Source organism: Canis lupus, chromosome 28, assembly GCF_048164855.1.
Source record: "Canis lupus baileyi chromosome 28, mCanLup2.hap1, whole genome shotgun sequence".
Lineage (NCBI taxonomy): Eukaryota > Metazoa > Chordata > Mammalia > Carnivora > Canidae > Canis > Canis lupus.
In genome coordinates, this window is record NC_132865.1 from 14,338,291 (window position 1) to 14,364,331 (window position 26,041).

Genomic DNA, 26,041 nt, shown 5'->3' on the forward strand with positions numbered 1-26,041 from the left:
CAGGGCCCTGAGATCATGACCTGAGCCAAAGGCAGTCGCTCAACCACTGAGCCGCCCACGTGTCCCCAGCAAGGCTTTTTTCAAGTCCTTCTATATGGTAGGTACTGTGCTAGGTGCTGGAACAAATAAATGCCATAGACTGGTAGACCATAGACATAAAAGTTGGCTCCCTTTCATGGCCAGGCTAACACGGGACCCCAGGGAAACACAGCTGGTGCTGCCCAGCCATTTCCACAGCACGCAGGGCACACTTGGTTCACTGCACAACACACAAGATTATAATTATCTGTCTACCTGTCTGTCCTCACTCTAGACCAGATCTCCTGAGAGCTGGGACGTGCTCTTTCCTCCTTATATCCCAAAGCCTAAAGTGATTATCTGTGGGATGGAAATGAATTGGAGGACTTTCCAGCAATAGGGCACTCAAGTGCTATTAGATGCGCAAGTGCTCCCGTGAGCTAACTGTGGGCCCAGGACTCCCGCCCTCATGCTTTCCTCACATGAGCTCATGTAATCGTCACGAGCGGATAAGGCAGGAACCAGTTCTAGCTCCACTTCCCAAAGGAGGAACAAGGAGATGAGAGGGTAAGTGACTTGGCCTAAGACAGTCTTCCATGCGGAACACCGTGTCTTCCTCAGGTTCCGCTGTTGGCCTCATTTTCGCCTTCATTTAGCTATAACCTGCCCCTCTCTAATCCTACCAAACTCTCCAAATGTAACCCTCTGGCACGTCGTGTGCTTGTTTGGAGAAATGTTTCCAAGCATGTTTGTCATTAGAATCTTCTACTCCCAGCAGAAGTGAGAACAGGAGAGTAAATTTCTATTTTATGCTCACACACCAGGTTTAAAAGGAGACCTGTATGTGTACATACTATGGACATGTGTGGGGAGGGGTCAGGAAAAGACATATTTTTCAAGCAAAATCAAATTTCTCTCATGTAGCCAGTTCATTTTGGAAGCATTTAAATTCCGGTCACAAAAAAAAAAAAAAAAAAAGAAAAGAAAAGAAAAAAAAAGCTTTTGTTTCTTGAGCTATTTTGTTCTTCCTCGTTAAAGGAAGAAACTCTTCCCCACACCACCCCCCACACCCCAACTGGATTTAGATAAGCCTAGAGCCAAAACCACTCAGTAGATTGCAGAACAATTGGCCTTCAGGTGGGGCCTAATGAAAGACTTGAATTCTTAGGGGTCACCTGAGTGTCTTTTGCAGCACCTCCCTCTGTTCTCCCTGGGGGGGGGTTGTTTCTCTTGCTCTCTCTCTCCCTCTCCACTCTCTCCCCCACCCTCATTTATCTATGTAAAGTTACTTCAGAGACTACTTGCTGACTCCCCCCACAGATATCCAGCCCGCGGGGCCCACCCCTCCCAGCCTCCCCCTCAGCACCCAGGATGTGTGCCCATTGGGCCTGTCACTGGGCCAGACACTGAAGACCCAGGTGGGGCAGGGCCTGACGGGCAACTCTGCTGCCTTTTTCTGGGAAATCCCAGGTGTCCTCACCGGCCTCCCTCTACCCAGTCCTCCAGCAGTAAGCGGCAAAGCAAGCCAACTTTCTCCAGCCTTGGACTTTGCTCCCGGGTGTCCCGCCCCCAGTTCCTCTCTGCCCCTTAAATGCTTTCCACTCTGGGCCTGCGAGTACCAAAGCATACCTTACATTCCATTTCCATACCCTACTTTAAAGATACTCTAAAACATAAAGTTGCAACAAACGTTTCAATTACTAAAAACCTAATATTTTCCTTTTTAAAAAAAAAGATTTTTATTTATTTATTTATGAGAGAGACACACACAGAGAGAGGCAGAGATACAGGCAGAGAGAGCAGGCTCCATGCAGAGAGCCCAACGCAGGACTTGATCCTGGGGACTCCAGGATCATGCCCTGGGTCGAAGGCAGGCGCTCAACTGCTGAGCCCCTGGGCATCCCCAAAACGAATATTTTCCAAAGACAAGCACCAGTAACTTTGTTAGTATTAACTTGAAATGTCATAGCATATATAGGTTTTGTTTAAATTTGTTCATTCACCTATATTTTTATTGAGCATCTATTATATGTCTGTCTGCTATGGTGTTACGCACTATAAGGGGCTTTTTGTTTCAAGGAGTGGGAGGCTCCCCAGGGAGACAGACGAGTGCCAACACGAAAGTCCCCAGTGTGAGATCTGGGGTGGGTTGGCATAAGGGTGAAGGCAGCCTAGGAAGGGCTTCCGAGGTGCACTCTCCCGGCAAACGCTGAATTGCACTGGGGCTTCAGCTTCCAGTGTTTCTTCCTGGGACATTTCTTATTCTATGGATTCACTTGCTGTTTGCTCACTCATCACTCACTCCCTCAAGTCTCCCCTTCAACAGATGTTCTTGGAGCCCCGCCTGTGTGCAGGCCCTGTTCTAGGAGCTGGGGAAATGGTGGTAACAGGATGGGGCTGACATTCTCATGGCACAGGAGTCAGGAGGTAGAAATGGAAACAAGCGAGGACAAAATGAGCTCAGATAGTGCTAAGTGCTAAGAAGATGTAAGAGGGCAGTAGCTGGAGAGCACCTGGAAGTAATGGGGGGGGGGGGAGTCTTTCTCAGAAAGTAGGGACAGGATGCGGGTCTGAGACCAAAGGACACGCAAGTCCCCTGTACAGAAGCAGGCTGAAAAGCGAGGCTGCGCAGAGGCCTGAAGATGGCAATGAACCCCGCACAATGGAGAAGGAAGACCAGGGCTCTGGGGCCCAGGGGGGACAGGCATGGGAGGGGTGAGGCCCCAGATGGGATGGGTCAGGTCGCAGGGGCCTGGTAGGGACAAGTTAATACTAATGGTGACAACTTTGGGGGTGTGTGTGCAAAGCTGGACATTTTCGGTTCATTTTTTGGTAAACAGATTATCAAGCTTACTCTGTAGAGGCTCCTAACTACTTTGTAATGTGTCCGCCCCATAAAGCCTGACAACCACCCTGGGAGGTGGGTATTCTGATCCATTTTGGGCAGGAGAAACTGAGGCCTCAGCTGCTGAAGTAGCTTGTCCAAGGTGACTCGGCTGACACGTCAAGCCTCAGGACTTGCAACGCAGCAATGGGGTCGTCACACTGGACTAGTATCCCAGGCTTCACAGTGGCCTGAGATCCATTATTAAATGGGGTCTCTCTAAAAACAGAAGGGGAAAAAAAAATCCCTGCCCCCTTTTGCCTCCAACAAAAGTTTTTCAAATTCTCAGAAAGCACTCCTTTGTCCAAGAGTCAGGGAGACTCTTAAAATCATTCACACATTCTTTCAATAGGTTTATCCCGAGAGGCAAACAAGTGTTGAGGCCGCCTTGCCCGAGGCCTGGGCACGTGCTCCCCGCGTAGTGTTTGGTTTTGTTTTAAATGCCGGTCAGTCAAATGCTCCGAAGACTAGAAGCCTTTCTTTGTCCTACTTGGGGACTTTTTTAGAAATGTAACTTTTGGCCTGGTATCTGTGTCCTTTGAAATTCTGATTCACCCTCACAGCGCCTCATCAGTATTCATGGTTCTCCTGAAGAAATGCACTTGTCCCCGTCCGAGCTGATCCGCCGAACAGATCTGCGGAGCGCTTAGCCCCCGGGCCTGGGGCCTCGGCGCTGCTCCCCGGGCGGCGGGTTTGAAACGCAGGCTGGGGGGGGGGGGGGGGGGGGGGCGAGGAGGGTCAGCCCCGGTGGCTCGGCAGTTGAGCGCCGCCTTCAGCCCAGGGCGTGACCCTGGAGACCCCGGATCGAGTCCCGCGTCGGGCTCCCTGCATGGAGCCTGCTTCTCCCTCTGCCTGTGTCTCTGCCTCTCTGTCTGTCTCTCTGTCTCTCATGAATAAATAAAATCTTTTTCTAAAAAAATGCAGGCGGGGGTGGGGGGTGCACCTGGGTGGCTCAGAGGTTGAGCGTCTGCCTTCTGCTCAGGGTGTGATCCTGGGCCCTGGGTTCGAGTCCCGCACCCGGCTCCTTGCGCGGGGCCTGCTTCTCCCTCCGCCCATGTCTCTGCGTCTCTCTGTGTGTATCCCACGGATAACATCTTTAAAAAAATAAAATACGTCAAATGCAGGCGGGCCCTGGCCCAGAAGGTCCGCCCTCCCCACGGGATGGGTTTGGGGGCGGCGGGTGGGGGACGCCCGGGCCCCCGGCCCTCCGACCTGGGCGCCGCGGGGCGAGGCGCAAGGGAAGGTCCCGGGGGTTCAGGGAGCCTCGCTGCGGGGCTCTGCGGCCGGGAGCCGCCGACACGAACCGGTTTCCCCGTGGGTGGTCCACACGATCAGCACGCACCGGCCCTGACGCTGCGCCCGCGTCCACGCGGCCGGGGAGCGCCCCGGATTCCGCGCGGCCGGGCGGGCGGCTCTGCAGCGCCTCCCCCGCAGCGGGACCCGGGGCTGGCCGCTGGCTCCGCGGCTGCGGGGCTCCGAGGGCCCCCTTGTGGGTGCAGAGGCCGCTCACCCAGCCGGGACGCCCCCCCCCTCCCCCAGGCCTAGCTCCTGCCCCGGGGATGCCGGCCTGCAACCCCTCCAGATCTCAGGGCACCTCCGCTCCCCAGGGGCGTCGCCAAGGGAGCCCGCTCAAAGCCCCATTTGAAATACAGACTCGACTTGAAAAGAAAGGCTGGGGATCCCTGGGTGGCGCAGCGGTTTGGCGCCTGCCTTTGGCCCAGGGCGCGATCCTGGAGACCCGGGATCGGGTCCCACGTCAGGCTCCCGGTGCATGGAGCCTGCTTCTCCCTCTGCCTGTGTCTCTGCTTCTCTCTCTCTCTCTCTCTCTCTCTCTCTCTCTCTCTCGATCTGTGTCTATCATTAAAAAAAAAAAAAAAAAAAAAAGAAAGGCTGCCCCTCTTATAAGCTGCAGGGGCTACTCATTCCTTAAATGATCAATTGGGTCAATCAGGTCTTAAAGCAAGAAATGACTGTCGCCAGTCTCCCGCGTGAGCTGGTCTATGCTCTTTCCCGTATTTGACTCGAATCCCGGGTTCCACTGGTGGCACAGTAAACGTTTTTTATAGGCTACAAAATTTAAGCAGCATAAATCAACCGTCACGGTAGAGGCATGTTCCTCTGTTATGCTGTGCTGTGCATTGGAAGTTTTTGGAAATTAAATGATTTTATCTTCCTCTCCTTCCCTCCCCCGCCAACCCCCCAAACCCAGTAGCTTGTGAGCAGCCTCCCAGAGGGCCTCCCGGGAGACTCCCTCTCACCAGTGTCCAAGCAGCCGGCAGCTGGCTCCCTGACCCCAGTCCTTCTGTCCCCACTGGAGACAAACCCTCCTCAGTATACCTTCCTTCCAGCCCTGTGCCCGCCCAGAAGCCTCCGGCACCTCCTTCCATGCCAACCAAATAAGCCCCAAACTCTGAAGCCTGCGGCTGAGGATCCCTTTCCTGGCCTTTTCTCCTGTGCTGGGTGACTTAACCTCTCTGAGCCTGCGTTATTCACTTAAAAACTGTGGCTCCTGGGATCCCTGAGTGGCGCAGCGGTTTAGCGCCTGCCTTTGGCCCAGGCGCGATCCTGGAGACCCGAGATCGAATCCCACGTCGGGCTCCCGGTGCATGGAGCCTGCTTCTCCCTCTGCCTGTGTCTCTGCCTCTCTCTCTCTCTCTCTCTCTGTGACTATCATAAATAAATTTAAAAAATTATTTAAAAAAAAAAAAAAAAACTGTGGCTCCTGATGCCAACCTATCAAATGTGTGTTTTAAGGATTGCAGGGGACCTAAGGAAAGACCACCCCACAGGCAGTCGGGCACATGGTGAGTTCTCAGAAAATGCAATAAAATGCAGTTTCTCTTTCCACCTCTTGAACAGACACTCCGCTCCCCACCACCCCCACCCTGGCCAGCCACCCATTAGATTATTTATTCCTAAATTGAGCACTTTCCTGACTTTGCCCACTTGCTGGGGTCTGCAGTGGCGCTCAGCCTTCTATCCCCACACTGTCTGGGCATCCTTTCTTTGCTTGCCACCTTCCCTTTATTTGTGCGATTGTCCCATCAATGTCCATCTCCTCCGTTACACTGAGAATTCTGTAAGGGCAGTGGGCACAGTTGTCCTTGTGGACCGTGTAGCCTCACTGGTGTCCCCAGCAGGGCCTGATGCACACAGTACATTTCGGAGGCTACAAGCCCAGTCTGACATATCATTACTTCCTAATGTTTTCCATTTTTCCCCCACCCAACTCAGCTACTGGTCTGTTTTAACACAACTCACAGGGTCTCATTCAACAGTTACTTATGAAATATTACTACCCTCCTACAGTGGCATCACATGTTTTCAGTGTGAACCTCTGTGGCTTATAAGGATCCAAGAAGAAGAGAAAGAATGAAAGGAAAATAACAAGATAATGAGCAGCGATGTTCTTAGGCAATGAAGCAAGCAAATCACCACCCCGGCTGATTGGAGTGATAATGAGTAACTTTAAGGATCCCAGAGCCAGGAAGGTGAGGAGGCGTTGTGTCTCCAAGAAATTACAGAATTAACTGCCCCCCCCCCAAAAGCCAATGCTGAGTTAGTTGATCATAAATGCAAGCACAGACTATTTTTAGACACTGATTTAAGTATTTTCAGGGGTCATTGTGACTTGGCATAATTTCTTCAAAACCTAACTACTACCAACCCCATAAAATTAAATTCCACTAAATTATAAGCACTTGGAGGCAAAATCAGGGTCTTTTAAATCTTGGTATGGTCATAAGTCATAAAGATGGAACAATTTAGAAATCAATGTATCTTCTGTGATAATCAGCCAACACTCTCTTGTAGAGAATGCTCTTTGGCTATGTATCAAAGCATACTGAATTAATATACATTTGTCAAAAATTGGTACTATTTAGTCTCATCAATGAATTTGAAATTTCAAACACGGACTTGTAAAGACTCCATTGTGCTGTAAGTATGCTATATTTTGCCAAGTGCTGATAACATTTTTGGCATAGTTTCAGTTCTTAGTGGAATTATATATTTATTACCTAAATTACATAAGCTATCCATGCTTACTGTAAAAAAAAAATAAAGGTATAGACTTACACAAAAAGAAGAAAAAATCAAATAAGATTCAATTACCCAACGATAGAGGTTATTAATATTTTGGTTTATAATTATCCATACTTTAAAAAAGTCTGTGTGCGTGTGTGTGTGTGTGTGTGTGTGTGTTCTCTCTTAATGAATACTTTAAAATTACATTGATGGTTATAAAAATGAATCAGAGAATGTTAGCAATGAGCGACTGTAGCCTAAGCCCTTCATTTGACAGTTGCAGAAACTGCAAGATTCTTTCCTGAGGGTATAACATGGCTGGACTATAATTATAGCAGCTTTGAAAATATGAGGCCTTTGAGTCCCAGAATATAATTCATGTTTTTGCTTGTTTAAATCACAGTGGCACAGGACTCCACAGACACTTACTATGTTCTGGAACAACAACAAAAAAATATACAACGGGACAGAAAGGAGGAAATTAGATCAATGAAGGTTCATGACAGTCAGATGCTCTTATCAGATTGATAATGAAGTCACTTACTTGTACTAGAAAAGTGCTTTCAACCAAGAATCAGAAAACTACATTGTAATGCCCACCCTATTAGTGACAAGACTTGTGACTTTGGTAATCTCTCTGTGCCTATTTCCTCATCTGTAAAATGGGAAGTATCCCATTTTCCATTCCTATTTTCTATAAACCAAATGAAACACAGAATGTGAAAGTATTTTTAAATGTAAAGTGTCATGCAAAGTAAGGTGTTGTTGAAAGGGAGCAGAGGAGCACTAAATGCATAGACTCGTGGTCTAACAAATCATAAATCTGTCTTCCCAGAGGCTACAAGGCTCTTCCCTGCTTGGTATCTCTCTCAATTTGAATTGATGCTGTGTGTGTGTGTGTGTGTGTGTGTGTGTGTGTGTGAGAGAGAGAGAGAGAGAGAGAGAATGGGGGGGGGGAGAGGGAGATTTTATGTCACTATATTCATATTTCCTTCACATAGTTATCACATTGCATTGTCATTCTTGGCTTCTATTTCTGTTTTTCCCACTAGATAGTAAACTCTAGAATGATGAGGAGGTTTGGGTGCACTTTAGCCCGGCTCCCCATCTCCATCAGCCTCCCTGAGACCATTTTCCTCCATTCCTTCACTCAGACTTTGCTAACCAGATTACCTCCCTTGAGCCCTTCCCACACCTATACTTCACCCCCTCAAGAAGTTTTAGGAGCACCATTAACCCTCTTGGTTTTTATATTTCCAGCATCTAAAATAGTGCCTAGCAGCGAACACTGTAGACAGTCAGTGAAAGTTGGTTAAGGGATGAATGAGGGAGAACTCACTTATTGGATCAGTCTTTAAGAATGCTCTCTTCCTGTCAATCTAGTCCTCTTTCTATTTAAATCTTTGAAATCTGATCATGGACAGTTTTGGTTTGATTGTTCAGGAAGGGCCATGACTTGCAATAACTTGTGATTTTCTGAAGAAAGAATGAAAATGAGGTGCAGGACTGGGCCGGGGTCAGGCCCTTACCTCCTGGGCTAGCCAGCCCAACCCCTCACCTCCTCAGCATGACTTTGTTTTCACAGATTCTGCCTCTGATGTGTTCAGGGAAGCTCAGAATCTATCTCTTCTGACTCCTAAGTCCAAGTTCTTTCTTCTTATAGCTCTCAAAAGGATCAGTATTTTCAAAGCGTTTTGTTATTTCATTTGACTGCCACAACCCAGTGAAAGTGGGTACTATTATCATCCCCTCTACCGATAAGGAAAGAGGCTATAATTTGCTGAAGGTCACCCGGCTAATAATTGACAGAGAGGACCCTAGAAATCAAGTTCATTGCCTCCAAATAAATGTTCATTTCTCTGTACCATAATATAATAATGTTGGACCAAGAAACCACCAATACATTTTTTAACTATATGAAGAAACAACAAAAGTTAGTGGAAGGATGGGGCAAAGGAGGCACTGGGATCAGTTATGTGTATAAAATTCATTCTGTATGGAAACACTTTAGAGACTTAATGAATATTATTTGCTGATGGTATTTATAAGCCTTTGGAGGGCATGCAATTATATCTTATAGTCTCAGAGTTTAACACAATGCTCTCCATAGTAGAGCTCAGAAAAAGTCTGTTTGAATATGCCTGGAGACCACTGGATGAGTTTATTGGGTAACTCTTTCCTGCCATGGCAGGTAGTTGAGAGTAGGCCTTGTTAGGAGAGGTCTGTATGATCTGGTGAGTGGTGCAGGGAGGCTAAAGGATGGGATGCAGTTCTCTGAAGCACAGAGTGACACATCCTGGAGACCTCATCCCTGGGAGATACCCTGGGGCAGTGGAATCCAAACCGAGGCGGTCCCCAAGTCCAGGAAGGCAGCATGGGCAAAGAAAAAGCCCTCCGGCCTCTCAGCTAGGGCCTGGCTCTCCTTCCAGCTGACTTCTTTGGATTTTAGTTTCCTCATCTGAAAAATGTTAAGATCCCTTACAGCTCCACTTAACAGAAAAATATTAACTAAAAATAGTACAGATGGTATGCAATCTACAGCTAAAGTCATTTGACAGGTGATTTCGTAAGTTAGCATTTTGGTACAGTTTACAGGCTCTAGAGACAGACAGGGTGTGTATCCCAGCTCAGCTACTTACTGTGTGTATGATGTTAGACAAATTACATAGCCCCTCGGGGCTTCAGATTCCTCTTCTGTAAAGGATAATAATTCCTACTTCATAAGGTTATTAGGACAATTAAACAACTTTCAATGTGCTTAGACCAGTGATGACATATATGATAGAGTGTTAGCTATTGTCGCTGGCATCAGACCTGTTGTAGTTTCATTATCTATTAAGGATTAGAAAAATACAAGAGTAAGAACCTGCGGTAAGTCAACTTTTTAATTAGTTCGAAGCCACAGAAGCTGATGGACATGTCTGAAGTGTTGATCGAGGGCACGGGAAAGATGGGAAGTGATAGGAGAAAAGACCAAATGCCTGACCATTGCTACAGACAGTAACCAGAGTCAGGAAATATTTATCAGAAACGCAAGAATAAATATGAACAAGTAGCTCTTTAAATAGTGTAATTTCAAAATACTGGCAAGGATAGGAAAAAGAAAATGACTTTTATTTGGAACAGAATACACTCTCCAAAAATAGACCCTCACTTATATGGTCAATTAATTTTCAACAAAGGTGCCAAGTTAGATAATTCAATAGAGAAAAGAGTCTTTTCAATAATAGGTACTGGAACTACTCGATATTCTGTATGGAAAAAAATTAACCTTGACCCTCGCTTTATACCTTACAAATATTAACTCAAAATGGATCATAGGCCTTAATGTAAAAGCTAAAACTAATTCTACTTTTAGAAGAAAATGGTTGTGACATTAGATTAGGCAAAGACTACTTAAACAGGACACAAAAGCACCAATTCTAAAAGAAAAAAATGATAAATGAACTTCATCAAGCCTAAAAATTATTGCTCTTAAGGAAAAGCCACAAGACTGGATATATTTTTGCAAAACATATATCTGACCCAATTTATGAAAGACACAACTCAATAATAAGACAAAGAACGTAATTTTTAAAAATTGGTCAAAGATTTGAACAATAACTTCACAGAAGTTACATGAATACAAACATGAAAAGATGTTCAACATCTCATCAGCAGAGAAAAGCAAAGTAAAATCATGAGGAGATATTTTGAAGGGATATTAGAACCATAAAACTTTAGAACTGCTATAAAGCTATACAGTGGCATCATTCTTTAAATTTGGGTCTTTGCATACAATGAGGTAAATATATTATTCGAATGATATTCATTAGATTTTCTTGAACACCTTTCCTCAATATATATATAAATATATTTCAAATATATATGTTATTTATAAACCTGCTTTTCTTTTTTTCTTTTTTTTTCATCTGAAGTTTTTTCTTTAATAGGTTTGCTGAGGTATAATTCACATACAATAAATTTCACCAGTATTTTTTATTAAAAAAAAAAAGATTCTATTCATTTATTCATGAGAGACACAGAGAGAGGCAGAGACATAGGCAGAGGGAGGAGAGCCCAATGCAGGACTCAATCCCAGGACCCCAGGATCATGACCTGAGCCAAAGGCAGATGCTCAACCACTGAGCCACCCAGGTGCCCCACCCTGCTATTTTTAAAATTAGTTTTAACTCCTAAGTTTTTAGTGGGAAAAAAAAATCAATGAAATACAAACCCACAGGAACAGCTAAAATTTAAAGATTGGCAATAGCTAATGTTGGCAAGAATGTGCAGCTACTGGAACTCAAACATTGCTCGTAGAATGTAAAAGGATACAGTCACTGTGGAAAATATTACAGCAGTGCTTTATAAAGTTAAATATATGCATATGAGCCAGCAATCCTACTCCTAGGTAACTACTGAAAAGAAATGAAAACATATGTCCACCAAAAAACCATATACATGACTGTTCATACAGCATTATTCCTAATAGCCAAAAATTAGGAACAACCCAGGTGTCCAGAAATGGGACAATGGAGAAACAAACTGGAATCTCCATAAAGCAAAACATTATGCAGCAATAAAAAAGGAATGAACCATGACCGTGTGAACACCTTGGATGCATCTGAAAAATGCTGAATGAAAGAAGCATAACACAAAAGGGCACATACCATAGGATTTTACTTGCACAAAGTCTAAAACAGGCGAATTTAACCTATGGTAGAAATATTTGAAATATCAGTTGCTTCTGTAGGGATGGTTAGGAGAAAAAAAACTCCCAAGAGACAGAGGTCAAAAAGTGTCTAAAAGGGATCCCTGGGTGGCGCAGCGGTTTGGCGCCTGCCTTTGGCCCAGGGCGCGATCCTGGAGACCCAGGATCGAATCCCACATCAGGCTCCCGGTGCATGGAGCCTGCTTCTCCCTCTGCCTGTGTCTCTGCCTCTCTCTCTCTCTCTCTGTGACTATCATAAATAAATAAAAATTAAAAAAAAAAAAAAAGTGTCTAAAGAAGCTCACTGTTCCCTTCTTCCTTTACCTTACATTTTAATAGCTTAGTTGCCATTCAGGTAGTTTCTTCAAGTATCTCTTGTCCTTGTCTCAGCAGATTTCACCTCCTATACTGGCATTTTGATCTTAGGGAGTTGACAGTTTGATGAATAAGGAAGGTAAAGAATTCATTAGAGAGACACAATCTGGAATAATATGTCTCGCTAACCTTCCAAATGTGTCCCAGGGGTCAGAAATCCAACTGGTCACTGTTTTAGAAAAAGTACTAATAAACTAGTACTATAATAACATCAGCAGACCTCAAAGAGATCCTGAAAGCTAGGATAAAATATATGACATATAATACCATTTTTTAAAAGATTTTATTTATTCATGAATGACATAGAGAAGCAGAGACCCAGGCAGAGGGTGAAGCAGGCTCCCCATGGGGAGCCTTGATGTGGGACTTGATCCCAGGACCCTGGGTCATGACCTGAGCCGAAGGCAGACGCACAACCACTGAGTCCACCCAGGGGTCCCACGTATGATAACATTTATGCAAATTTTAAAAGCATACAGACAACGCTGCATTTCGATTGTAGGCATGTATACTAACAAAAGTATAAACCTACAGCAGGAAGTATATGTACTAACTTCAGTACGATGGCTACTTCTGGGGAGAGAGAAGAAGCCTGGAGAATAGTACAAAGGGGATATTAGTTACATCTAAGTCTACTTACCACCTATCCGTATTAGATATCTGAAACAAATAAGGAATGTCATTGAAATATGTTAAGTTTGGGTTGGGGGGGATATTCCCTAACAGTACTCTCTCGACTTCTCCGTGTGTTTGAAAGTTTTCATAGTCAACCCCAATAGGAAGAGTGAGACAGACGCCAGTCTTGTGGGCCTGGCCTCCCTGCTCTGCTTCTGGTAGCATCTCTCCCAGCTCTTCCTGCCTTGAGGTATTTAACAGAAAAAAAGAAAACGATGTCCCACCAGGAGCCTTCTTAGTAGCATCTTTGTGAAGGCAAGTCTCCTTCCTCCCCTAGCAAGTGTTCACAAGAAAATCTATTGATAAACACATCTTCCTTTTTTTCTGAATATCAACTTCTATCAACCTATATAATTCCTAGGAGATGGAGCTCTAGCCCAGTACAGTTCAAGTCAAACTGGTCATGTCTGAATCACTTCATTCTTTGGAACTTGAGCAGAGCCTTATAGGTCCCTTCCAACCTGGAGTTTCTAAGATTGATTCTTTTTTTCGGAAGATCTTTCAACTTATGAGATGCTTTTCTCCTCAACCACCAATACAACAATACCATCGCTGACACCTCTAGCTTTGGATTTTGTTTTTAGTTTTTAATAATGCAGTCAGCAACCTAACCGTTGGATGCTACTCTTGTTGCAAACAAAACAACCATCAAAAATAAACCATTTAGGGACGGCTGGGTGGCTCAGCGGGTGAGCATCTGCCTTTGGCCCAGGGCGTGATCCTGGAGGCCTAGGATCGAGTCCCACATCGGGCTCCCTGCATGGAGCCTGCTTCTCCCTCTGCCTGTGTCTCTGCCTCTCTCTGTCTGTGTCTGTCATGAATAAATAAATAAAATCTTAAAAAAAAAAAAAAAACCATTTAGGGGCGCTGGTGGCTCAGTCGTTTAAGCATCTGCCTTTGACTCAGGTCACAGTCCCAGGTCCTGGGATTGAGTCTCACATCGGGGCTCCCTGTTCAGTGGGGAGCTTGCTTCTCCCTCTCCCTCTGCCACTGCTCATGCTCTCTTTCTCTTTGTCAAACAAATAAATAAATCTTTTTAAAAACCCATTTATCTGGAAGCAGCATCTAGAATTTTCAAGGTCTCCCGTAATTATCAGTGAGTGAGGAGATGGCTTTATCCGGGACACTGGGATGATTAGAGAAAGCACAATGTGCTATTACCAAAGAAGAGGTCGGGTTCCAAGATGGGCATTAGCTTCCAACCAAATCCACTACCAGTGTTAGCATTCATTGGTGATGGTTCAGCTGATACGAGTGTCCACGTTAAATATGTGACTTGCATAGTCACCTGAACCTCTATTTATATATTTTTTTCCGGACACATATCACGTTTCAGTTTATCACTAAAATAAACTTATCATTTACTTATGATTTTGCTTGTCTGCCTCTCTGTTCCAGAATACATCTCCAAGAGAGCAAGGATCTCAGTCTGCGCCATTCACTGATGTACACAGCAAAGATCCAACCCGGGTGTCTATGGCACAGCTGGTGTTCAACGACTAGCTGCTGAATAAATGAATGAATTTCTGCATCTCATAATCCCTCTCTGCCAAATTACGGTCTGAATTGATAAAATGAATATAACCTCTCTTTATTGAAAGCTTACTACATGCCACGCCCTGCCCTGGGCACTTTATACCTCTTTTAATGTCTCAAGGGCCTCCTGTGGACCAATGTTTTTGTCCTACTTTGCAAATCAGAGGAAACCGAGACTTGGGGTAAGTGAACTGCCTAAACTCACACAACTGCCAAGATGCAGAGCAGGGATGAATTCTAGTCTGCAGAACTGCCAAGCTGGCTCTCAAACACCAGCTTGCATGCCCACTATGTAGGAGGGCTCTGTGGACAACACCAGGCAAGAACAGATTTTCCTGCACTCCAAGTCAGGGCTAGTAACCTCCCGGTGTCCAGTCATCCCATTGACCTTTACCAGCTCTCCTTCCTTCGTTGCACATGGCATGCTCACAGGAAGAAAAATGGGGCTCCCCTCCTAGGTCCACCCGTGTCCCCACTTCCACTGCCTGGCACGGGCCTTGTCACAGCGTCCTGCTGGTTCACATGGTGTTGAGTTGTCAGACACACTCCCTTCTTGAAGTCCAGATGAAATCATGGCCTTCTTAGAAGCATGGTTTAGGGGGGAAAGCTCGAGCTTTGGAATCACACGGTCCTGGGTTCAAATGCTATTTCTGTATTTGTTACCTGTGGGACATTTAAATGCTATTTGATCCTTCTGGGCTTGGTTTTTTCCACTGGTTCAACGGAAATACTGATGTCTTGAGAAGTTAAAAACGATTCTTGCGCTAACCATGCCCCTTCTCTTTCACAAGGAGACACAAGGGACAAGCCAGCATTCTTTTTCCCTGTCAGGAGGTGGAAGTATAAAGAAATGGCACTTAAGATTTCCACAGCAATTTGCCTCATCTTGTTTGGGCCCTGCTTTGTGGGGGATGGGACTCAGGATGAGGAGAAAGGAATTGGAGTCGTCTCTCTTCAAGCTCCTTCTGCCCTGAGGTGTGAACTTCCGGTGTGAGTGGTGCAGACAGTAGTGAGGGGAGAAGAGGGAAGGAAAACTTGGGAAGACTCCCCCAGATTGGGAGTTGCCACAAAACAACCAGAAGGGGGTTCTCTTTTTCTTATTGATTTATAGAGCTATTTATATATTCTGGAATAGTTATTCTTTTATCTGTTAGAAGTATGTAAATACCTGTGGTTAAATCTTTTCATTTTTTTTCTTGGCATTATTTGTTGTTTAGTTGTGTAATTACTTATTGTTTTCCAAGTAAAGAAAAGGCAAGTAAAGTCCAGCGTTAGCTTAAGAAAAAAACCTGGGTAAGTGGGCTTTTAACTGGTAAATGAGTGTCTAGTAGGCTATTCCTTTGTAGCTATTCTTTTTTATGTTTTGTGATATTTCACAAACAAAAAATTAAAAAAAAAAAAAAAACCTTTGGCCCTCGTTCCCCTCACCACCAGGCCTAAAAGAGCTAGCTACACAAACTCCTTTTGTTTTCCCAATCTTAAACTTACTTTATTGAAGGCTATCGAACACAGGATAAGAAAACATCTAAAAACGACTTTGGAATTCTGGGGACATTCTTGGTGGAGACACCCAATCACAGGAACCGCCCCAGGCCAAGTTGTGAAAGAAGCTATGTGTCTCTGGGCGCCTCCATTCCTGAACCCCCACCCTGTCCTTTCAACATCTCCTCCCCCCAGGCACCTGGCAGCCTCCTTGGATTCCCAAAGTCACCTCTACCTGCACGAGACACACATTCTTAGTCGCACAAAAGGAAGATTTGCTAAAAGTGGACTCAGCCCCAGAAGTGTTTACATTTTGAAACCCTTTAGAGAGTGGGCAGGAAAAGTCAAAGGGAACAGCCAAGATTCCTCAGTGGGGTCTCTCAACAGCCATCACAGGAGGCCCCGGGAGACCTCTCCAGAAGGGCCAACTGGGCTCCAGGAGTGGAGAGACCCTGTGTTGTTCAACATGGGAGCCCAAGGGCAAGCCGGCCCCCCTGGTGCTTTGAGGGAAGCAAACAAAGAGGGATCGAATGAAGCCAGCGACTTCCTGTCAGTTTAGTTCTGTGCCAGGCACCCAGGCAAGCATGTGGGATGCGGCCATGAGGAGAACACAGGGACCCTTCTCCTCAGGGAGCTTCCATTCTGCGTCCGTGTTGATGAGGGAAGGGGGATGAGCGCCTTGAGAAGGTGCATACATAAAATAAGCAAACGTATGTCATCTGTGACAATAAACACCTCGGAGATAAACAGAGCAGGAAAGGGGCCCAGCAGGGCGGCGGGGAGGGGCTGTTGCACTTTGACGTAGGAAGGTCACCGCGTCATCAGAGCAAAGAAGGTGGACGTGAGGCCTTGTAGGGAAAACAGAACGGCGAGTGGGTGCATCCCCTCAGCCCTCCGACCTTCCCTGTCTTTGAAGGCCGGAACCTCTCAAGGTCTGAGGAGACACTCTGCTGTGTCCTGCTTCAGTAGTTTGCATACGCCGTGCCCCCTCCCTGCCACCCCCCGGCTGCCTTCTGCCTGGCCAACGCCTGCCCGTCCTCCAAGACCCATATCAGATGCCACGTCCCCTCCGAAACCTTCCTCAGAGCCTCCAGGCGCTTGTCGTTGCCACTTCCTTTGCACTCCCATCCTCACGTCCTACTAGACGCTCTCAGTACTTGTCCCGGGGCTGCACACGTGTGTCGCAGAGCCCTGGCCACCAGGGCTAAGCGGTCGCTATCGTCATCGCCGGTAGACGTATAAGGAAACAGGTTCTAACAGGTTGAGGAGCTTGGCCCCGGTCACCAGCCGGCTCGGAAGACAGGACGTGAAAGTCAACAACCCGCGCTCCAAAGCGAGGCCCTCCCCGCAGTGCCGGGAGCCTCACCCTGCATTCGTGTCCGAATTCGCTGCTCTAACTCGATTCACTCGAGGACAGACACCATTGCTGTCTGAACGGGGGAGGGCTTAGTCTGGGGAGCATTAGGTAAATACTTGTTCAGGGAATAGAGGGGTGAATCAGTCACCAACAGCTCAGGCGTTCGTGTGGAATGTATTTTGGAGCTGGGGCCTTCCCGTGCCACCTAATGCCACCCTGGAGGTGACTGCGTGCTCGGCCTGACCCCACCAGAACCAAGCTGTGCTGGGGCTGGGATTCCTTGGGTGTTTGGCTATAGCCTCCTTTACGGGGTCCTTTGGGCGCTCTGAGGTAAAGTGGTTTGCAAAGCTCGGGGAGCATAGGTCGGTGATGGAGCAGCGGGGTGTGTGGGTGGCAGCACAACCCTCGGGCCCAAAGGCCCCTGAGCACCCCAGACCCGGGTACTCAGCCATTCTCTCCTGTGCTTCCCGATTGTCCCTGAGTTTCTGTCCCAAACACATAGGCAATCTTGGGACCCCAGGTCTCTAGGCAGGACGTGAGGAAAAGATGGTTTCTCCCAATCTTTCTGGAAAGGTGGAAAGTATGGTTTTCTGTTGGCCGGTCCCTAAGAAAATAAAAGAGATGCCATGTCCATACTCCAACAGGGGAGAAAAGGAAAGGAAGAAGGTCTAAGGGTGACCAAGAGCAAGGGACTAGGTGTTCTTGAAGAAGGCGACTTGCTCATGGAGGATTCGTCCCGGTTCCTGGTGGGCGACTCTGAGATGTCTAGTGACTCAATCCCCTGGGTCTAGGGGAGGAAGATGCTTGTGCTTCTGGAAATTGGCGATTTTTTTCTTCCAAATCAGGGTAAGGAAATATTTCTGTCAGATATTTTCGCTTCTAAGGGGCTCTCCATAGTCAACATCTCCACGTTAAACCCTAGGTTGCTTATTGTCACTGCTCCACCCCCCTCATTCACTCATTCAACAGTATTGAGCATAAGTATGTGCGTGTGCCTCAGACGTCGAGGAACCATGGCCAGTCTTCAGAGAGGCTCCAGCCCAGACTGGGAGATGGTTGGTGAGTGTGGAAGCAGGCTTGGGTGCCATGATAGTTGTCTGTCAGGCCTCACAGCACCCGAAACAGGGGAGAAAGGCTCCAAAGATGAGTCGTGGGCGAGCAAAGACTTGGAAACATTTGAGCCATTTTTCTTTGCTGGGGGCATTGGGTGGGAGAAGAATCCTGGCCTGTTTTAAACGGCATTATTTTATTGTTTAAACTTGAAAGCAATTCATGATGTCTTTAAGGGGGATGGAAGGGCTGAGGCAAGAGCCCTGAAGGGTTCATTTCCACAGAGGCCTGGCACCCCCCTTCTGGGGTGGATAAGATTTCAGGTCCATGAGGAGTGGGGAGAAGTGGGGACACCCCACCCCGCACCCCCACCCCCACCCCAGTAGAGGGTGCCTCCCTGTAAAGCAGAAGTGTCGCGTTAGATATTCTCTCCGAGGTTAAATCTGAGTGCTCTCATTTTGCAACTCAGCGCTATCACCCATTTTCATCTCTACGTGCTTTTATGGTATGTTATCTTGAAAGTTGAGGGTTTGGGATCAGAGAGCAGGGAGTCAGTAAAGGTAGGGTGGGGGTGAGTCAGGGAGGCTGACGAAGAGGGAGCACTGTGGGGTGAGGTGGGGTGAGAAAGGAAAAACATTTGAAAGGGGGGCTCCTCCCCACTGGTGACCAACGTTTCATCCCTGGAGATGATGACGGATAACCAGCATCCCCAAGCTATTCGTGTAACGCTGTGGCCCCACGAGGAGTCCCAGGCTTCACGTATCAACCTTGAGTGTGGGCCAGCCCGTGTGTGCTTTCACATAATGCCTGCACCGAGTTTTGAAGCAGATGCCTTCAAACTGTACCCTGAAAGTATAGATAAGTAGAGTAAAAACAATTAACCTTTGTTTAGAGTCCTGCGATTTATAAAGCAGTTCATTAGCTCATTCCACCCTGGGCACGGCCTTCTGAGCTGGGCAGTGCCACTCCCTACGTCTTCTTGGAGAGGAGAGTGAGACCCACATGGAGTTAGAACAATTATCCCCGGTTCTCTGCCTGGTTGCTGCCAGACATAAACAGCGGGACGCAAATATCAAGGAAGAAAATGAAGGGAGAGTGAAGAATCCACTCCTTTTGGTGCAGGTGGGCCAGCAAGGCCCATGGTACCCACTTACCCCAACCTGCAAAATGAGAGGGTCACCCCAAATGTCTGGTGCAGTGAGTACATATCGTTCCCTGCTCTGCCACTACCCTCTTCTCAAGATCTGAAGACTATGAGGAGAATAGATTTTCTGGCCATGACTGTTCCCTTTAATTCTGCTTAGAGCCAGCTCTGCAAGACACAAACCCCCTTCTGCGGCAGTTGGAACTGGCAGGCTTTGCCAGCATAAGTTATTTTTTATTATTTATTTATTTATTTATTTATTTATTTATTTATTTATTAAGATTTTATTTATTTATTCACGAGAGACACAGAGAGAAAGGCAGTGACCCAGGCAGAGGGAGATGCAGGCTCCTTGTGGGGAGCCCAATCTGGGACTTGATCCCAGGACCCTAGGATCACGCCCTGAACCAAAGGCAGACACTCAACCGCTGAGCCACCCAGGCACCCCTGTAACAGTTATTTTAAAGAGCAGCCTTCCCCACCTAGCTCCCATGCAGGGAGGGGTGTGACTCAGCAGACACCCCAGGTGGAGCAGGGGGTGAGGAGGGCACCACAGTGTGGTTCAGGGTTTGTCTCAGGTCCCAAGGCCCTTCCACCCAGGAGCAGTGAACTGAGGCTTCATCTGTGGCCTTGTGCCCTTTCGTGGCCCCAAAGGGGCTTCCATCCAGACCTCAGGCTTGGACAGGATCCTAACTATAAAAATATAACAATTTAAAAATAGAAAAATAAATATAAACTTTCTCTCTTTCTCTAAGAAACACGAGTCTATTATATACAGTCTCTATTATAGCCTCTTTCTCAAAGAATTTTTGGAGTTTACACCCTCCCAATTGTACTACAAGGTAAATTCAAGGTGAAGTCTCAGAGCCTAAAGTGTTGCTTGTTGCTCAGAAAGTTTTTATTGACCAAGGGACCCTCCCCATCCCCAACCGCACACACTAAGGCTGAAAAGAAGTTCAGGGAGGTGAAGCAAGGAAGACTAGACTCTTCTCCAATATCTGCAAGTGGGGATTTTAGACTCTGATGAAGGCTGCTATGGTTTGGGGTATACCAGGACCCATTGGCCCTCCCTCTCTTCCCCCTCCTCCCCTCCCTCCCTAGGTTCCCCTCCCTTCCCCTCCTCCCTCCCTCCCACTCTTCTCTTTCTCTCTCCCTCCCTTTTCTCTCTCTCTCTCCCTCTCCCTCTTTCCCTTCCCTCCCTCCCTCTTTCTTTCTTAATTGGGAAAATATGAGCACATGTGGTAAACTGAGAGGGACTAGCAAAAAAGGACAAATGCTATTTATAATTGTCATATTTCATCAAACCCAATATGCTATCAATTTAAAAAAGAATATTTTATATATCACTAAGGAAAAGAAGTTGCCACATTACGACATCCCGTCCTGATTTCAGAGATGTTTAAGTGGGGAATATGTGCAATATATTCAATGCTTTAAAAGCACTACTATGTCCCTCTGAAAGTCAAGCACGTCGTCATTAACGACATATTAGCTAGTATTCATTTAACAAACCCTGATTTAATGTTACTGTGTACCAAGCACTGTTCTTAGTATCTTATAAATAATAATTAAAGTTAATTATTGAAATCCTTGAAAGAAACCTGTGAGATAAGTACTGTTATCACGCCCACTTAACAAATCAGGAGACTGAGGCATTGAGAGCTTAAGAAATTTTCCCAAAGTCCATAAGTAGCAGATCTAAACTTCAAACTCCGGTCATTGCCCTTGGGGTCTGTCTCTTCTCACCACTAAAGTATGTGTTGGCCTACAGTAAATGTTGGGTGAATAAATGAACGAGTGAGTCAGTGAATGAATGACAAAAAGAATCAACACTGGATTTCAAGCCCAAGACTTAGCACGAATGTCTCCCTCTGTCCCCTCCTCCTCTTAGGAAAAGGGTCAACCGATCTTCCTTAAGTTCAAGGTCTTAGCACATGGATTAAGTTCTAAAGGAGGTGAGAAAACAAGAGGAGGGAGTGGGATATGGTGTACGGGAGGGAAAGAAAAGTTGCAAAATAGTCATCCTGACTATTTTGTACTTGTAACTGTGCCATTCCCCTAACCGGAGCCTAATGATTTATCAGTAAGATCATCTGGGCTGTGACGAAGGATGGTATTCTGGGAGAGAGTGCCACCTATTGAATGACCATCACCACAGCTGGAGAATTTCATCCAGGCCACCCCAGACATTGGGAGAGAAGACAAAACAGCTGCAGAAATGGACCTAAGTCAAGAAAGCCAATCTCCCAACAAACGATCTTGAACCTAAAGCTAAGGTCTCTTCCAGCCCATGCAGATGGTAATACACTGGAAAGCCTTCTTTGTAAGAGGTTAAAGAATCTGGGACAGACCTGTTTGGCCCAAACGATGAGGATTCTGCTGAATTCCATGGCTTGAGTCGTACAGTGTTGAGTCCAGGTCATTTCTGAGCCACAGGCTGCTACAGTGAGCATAGAGGTAAACCTAAACTCTTGAGAAGGAAAAATACCAATGATTGAGTCTCTACCATGTGCTTTACAAAAGCGTTAATTTCACCTTTGTTCATACAGTAAATATTTACTAAGCAGTTACTAGGTGCCGAGCACTGTCCCTAGACATTGGGAAAATAGCATTGAACTTACACCAGGGCAGGAGGAGCAATGGACAGAATATAAACAAGGGCTATTGTCTTTCAGGCAGTAATAAATGTTGTCAAGAAAATAAAACCAGCAAATGGGGTAAGAGTGGTCACATCACTTAAAACTCCCAATGATCTTGTAGGACAATATTACTATTCCCGTTCCACAGGCTCCTAGAGGCAGTTTTAGTTCAAGTTCAGCTCGACTCAGGTGTGAACACACGAGGGAGCCACGGAGCTGGCAATGATTTCATTCTCTGCCTTTCTGAATCTAAAACTGTCTGGGGGAGGAGGGGTACCCAGGTGGCTCAGTCGGTTAGGCGTTGTGATCTCGGGGACCTGGGATCGAGCCCTGTGTCTGGCTCTCTGCTCAGTGGGGAGCCTCCTTCTCCCTCTCCCTCTGTCAAATAAATACAATCTTTGAAAAAAAAATGAAAAGAAAACTGCCTCTCACCACCACCCAAGGCTGTGCGGGAAGAGTCAAGATGAACCGGCAAGATACAACGTCAACCTTGGCCTGTTGTATCAGTGATCACCTCTGGTTTGTCCTAAGAGTTGTTTGCAATACCGAAGCGTCTCTAGCAGGGCGCACAGGTACACACACGTGTGGGTGTTTACACGGATGCCCAGCAGCTGACAGCCCTTGCTCATCCAGAGCGCCCTTCTGAGGGGAGAAGACATCAAAGGGCCTTCGTTGGCCTTACCCTCCGCCACAGTCGGTCAGCCAGGGAGGCTTGGACTGACCTCGTACACCCCCAAGAAATGTGTATAACTTTCCTCTGACACAAACCTCATCATGGAAGAGGATATGTGGGCTTCCTTGTGCTTGCACGGTCAAGTGTCATTTCCAAGAAGCTGGGAAGAGGAGCCCTGGAGCGCGTTCCACGGTATGGTTGCTGCCAAGGCGTCTGGAGACCGAGAATCTTGGGTTCCCTCCCCGGAGCAAGCGGCCCTTGTGTGTGGGGTCGGAAGGATGTCGCCATCTCCTCTGAATGGCCGAGGCAGGGTCTTCACATTGTCAGGGCCCCTGTCAGACAGCCCTCGGAAGCCGGAAGGGACATGTGTTTCCTCACCTCCTGCGGCTCCTGTCCTCTGAGGGCAGGTGGCCTCCCCAGACAGAGCGCCTGAAACCCCTTCAATTCACATTAAGCCTTGACAAATGTATATGGTGGTTTCCGACCCAGAGAGGACTCCGCACCCTACAGTTGGGCTGAGTCAGGAGAGAAGTGCTCGGCTTGACAGGCCCAGCTGCCAGTACTTAAAAAGCTGACTCTCGGGCTCACAGATAACAAGTAGGAAATGCACAGTTGATAGACAGGTCCTGGGCGCACGGCTGTCCTTGTGCACAACAGGGTGACCCGTACAGCCCCAGCCGACCACTGCCTCTGTCTGCCCCGCCTCCCGTTTGTTACCCTGCGGGCTGCTTTCCTTCCACAAAGTGAGACGTGATTTAATGTGTTTTTATTGAATCTGAAAATGGCTACAAGCATTTTGGAGAACTAACTCATTAGAAAATGTAAAATAACCAGAGCAGACCTCTAAAGTGCTTTTTAAAAATTATGACATGGGCTGATGGTGCCAACGCTTCACTCTGTCAGCCTCAGCCTTCTCTGGATCATTCAGGATTATCTGTTTGTGTCCTGCTGTCATCCTTGAGGAAATAGATCCATAAACATTATCAAGGCAAAACCGAGTTAAAGCCTGAAAGAACACTGGGCTCCCCTGATAAGATCTGTGCTGTGCAAAGCTGGGTAGATTGTGCTTTTGCACAATTTTCCCCCTCTCTGGCCCTACAAATCCTCAACCCCGGGACCCAGAGTTGCCTCCTGTTCTTAAACAATCTTTTTATCACTGGGTTTTGCATCGGATGCAGTAGGCAGTCTAGAATGCCCCCCAAATGTAACCCCTAAGAAAGGGCACTTTATTTCTCTCTCATATGGTCCTCTAACTGCCCTGACACTGAGAATGTTTCCAAGTGACCGTAGCTTTTATTTTTTCCTGTCATTCTGTTATCCTGGGTCTTTTAATGTAGATCTCGTGGTAACGTGGCACCTTGTTATCTCAAGGTCTTGATCTATAGAAATGTATTGATGATGACAATGACGGTATGTTTCCCCTGAGACATTTCATTTATGAAGCCAGCATTTCGTGGAGAACTGGCAGTACTTGGCCAGGAGTGGTTCAAAAATCCGTGGTAAATAGGCCAGGTGAACAAGACTGGGAAAAGGACAGTCTGAGGAAGGCTTGGAGGCACGCCAAATTCAGAGTAATGCAAGCACTCTTTTGCATTTTGAACAGAGGGAGCAATTTGAGGAAGGTCTTGGAGGCATGTCAAGTTGGAGAAACGCAAGCCCTGTAGTTCAGTGAGGCACGGATGGAAGGTACACCTGAGGAACGGTAAGAAGTGAGGTGAGGGGACCTGGGACGGAGGTTAATTCCCTCTCGTACAGCAGTAGGACAACAGAAGATCCGTTCCCTTTGGTTGCTAATCAGAAATCCTGTTAGACTGATTCATTTACCTTGGAGATTTATTTATTTATTTATTTATTTATTTATTTATTTTAAAGATTTTATTTGTTTATTCATGAGAAACACAGAGAGAGAGAGAAGCAGAGACACAGGCAAAGGGAGAAGCAGGCTCCACGCAGGGAGCCCCATGTGGGACTCGATCCCGGGTCTCCAGGATCACACCCTGGGCTGAAGGTGGTGGTAAACCGCTGAGCCACCCAGGTGCCCCTACCTTGGCATTTTAGACATGTGCACACTTGCACGCACACACACACACACACACACACACACACACACACACCCCTACGTTTCCCTACATCTCTTTACATTTGGGAGGTGAGTTAAAAGTTTAATCTTTAAAAATTTTACTTTTATTTTTAGTTTTTTGACATACAAAAAGTGTACGGAATGAATGTATATAACTCGATGAGGCTGGACACAAGTGTATACCCGTGAAATCATCACCACACTCTCTGCCATTAACCTTGCTTTCACCCAAAAATTTCCTTCCGCCCTCTTATTTATTATTATTGGTTTTATTTTATACTCCTTATTTCTGATCAAAAAATAACATGCCTTCTCATCACTAGGAATGTGATTATGGCACGTGGAAAGACTGATATTATACTTGGAACCACTTGATATATTCATATATTCATAAACTCTGTACATTTTCGGTTCTACACTTTGGCTTATAGGCTCTCTTTCAAAATTATCTTTCCATCCTAAATAGTGGAATATATAAAGCATAAAAATATATATGTATACATCTGAGTTGATGCTTAGATTATTCAGTATAAGTAGCTATGTGGATTTGGGGGAATTTTGAGAAATTTGAAAAACTAGATGCGCAATAAAATAGACATTTAATTAGCTTCTAATTAGAGAAACCAACGGACAATAGCCTGTAAAAATTGTTCATTGTTCAAATCCCCAATGTGTGAAGCTGCGGTTTACATGCCAGCCCCTTGCACAGCAGTGGTTCTGAGTAATCTCCCTCTAACTGGTGCCCGTGGCTCTCCATCTGTCGATACATTACTGTCTGAATTTCTATAGGGAAGGCATATTTTTAAAATCCTTTCTTCCCTTTTGCATTTCACTGTGATTTTCTACTGAAGTGATGTTAATTTCAGCCCAGCAAACTGTTGCCCCCAGCCTGTTAGGAATGGGGGGGCACTTCTGCAGGTCCTTTTTCTGATTATCATAAATTATGAGGTGATATGGACAAGGTCTAGTCAGATCAGTATGACCAAGACAGCTAGGGAGGGAACAAAATGGGAATTTTTTGGGTTTTATGTTTTAAATTTTATTTATTTATTTGACAGAGAGAGAGAGCATGCAAGTAGGTGAAGCAGCAGGCAGAGGGAAGAGAAAGAAGCAAGCTCCCCACTAAACAGGAAGCCCAATCCAGGGCTTGATCCCAGGAACCTGGGATCATGACCTGAGCTGAAGGCAGATGCTTACCTGACGGAGCCACTCAGGTGCCCTTCAAATGGTTTTTAATGGAATAAAGGATAAGCTAGGCATCTTAATTTCCAGACTGCATAAGGAATCCACCAAAAAAACATTTTTTTTCAGTGAAAATAATACAGATCACACACATTACTTTCCATCAATGAGAGTATCTCATAATGACCAATATATTTTTTTAAGATTTTATTTATTTATTAGAGACA

The 26,041-nt window shown here is 46.2% G+C and overlaps 1 long non-coding RNA gene across 1 annotated transcript in view; it reads left to right on the forward strand.

Annotated features, from left to right (window-relative positions):
- LOC140620215 (uncharacterized) overlaps nt 1-26,041 on the forward strand; it is an 85,850-nt gene that overhangs the window by 11,365 nt on the left and 48,444 nt on the right. Inside the window, exons 3-9 of the long non-coding RNA XR_012019984.1 lie at nt 314-585; nt 5,657-5,706; nt 6,212-6,393; nt 14,070-14,389; nt 14,999-15,182; nt 17,691-17,892; nt 24,156-24,254. This is a non-coding gene — a long non-coding RNA (uncharacterized lncRNA). The remainder of the gene's footprint in view (nt 1-313; nt 586-5,656; nt 5,707-6,211; nt 6,394-14,069; nt 14,390-14,998; nt 15,183-17,690; nt 17,893-24,155; nt 24,255-26,041) is intronic.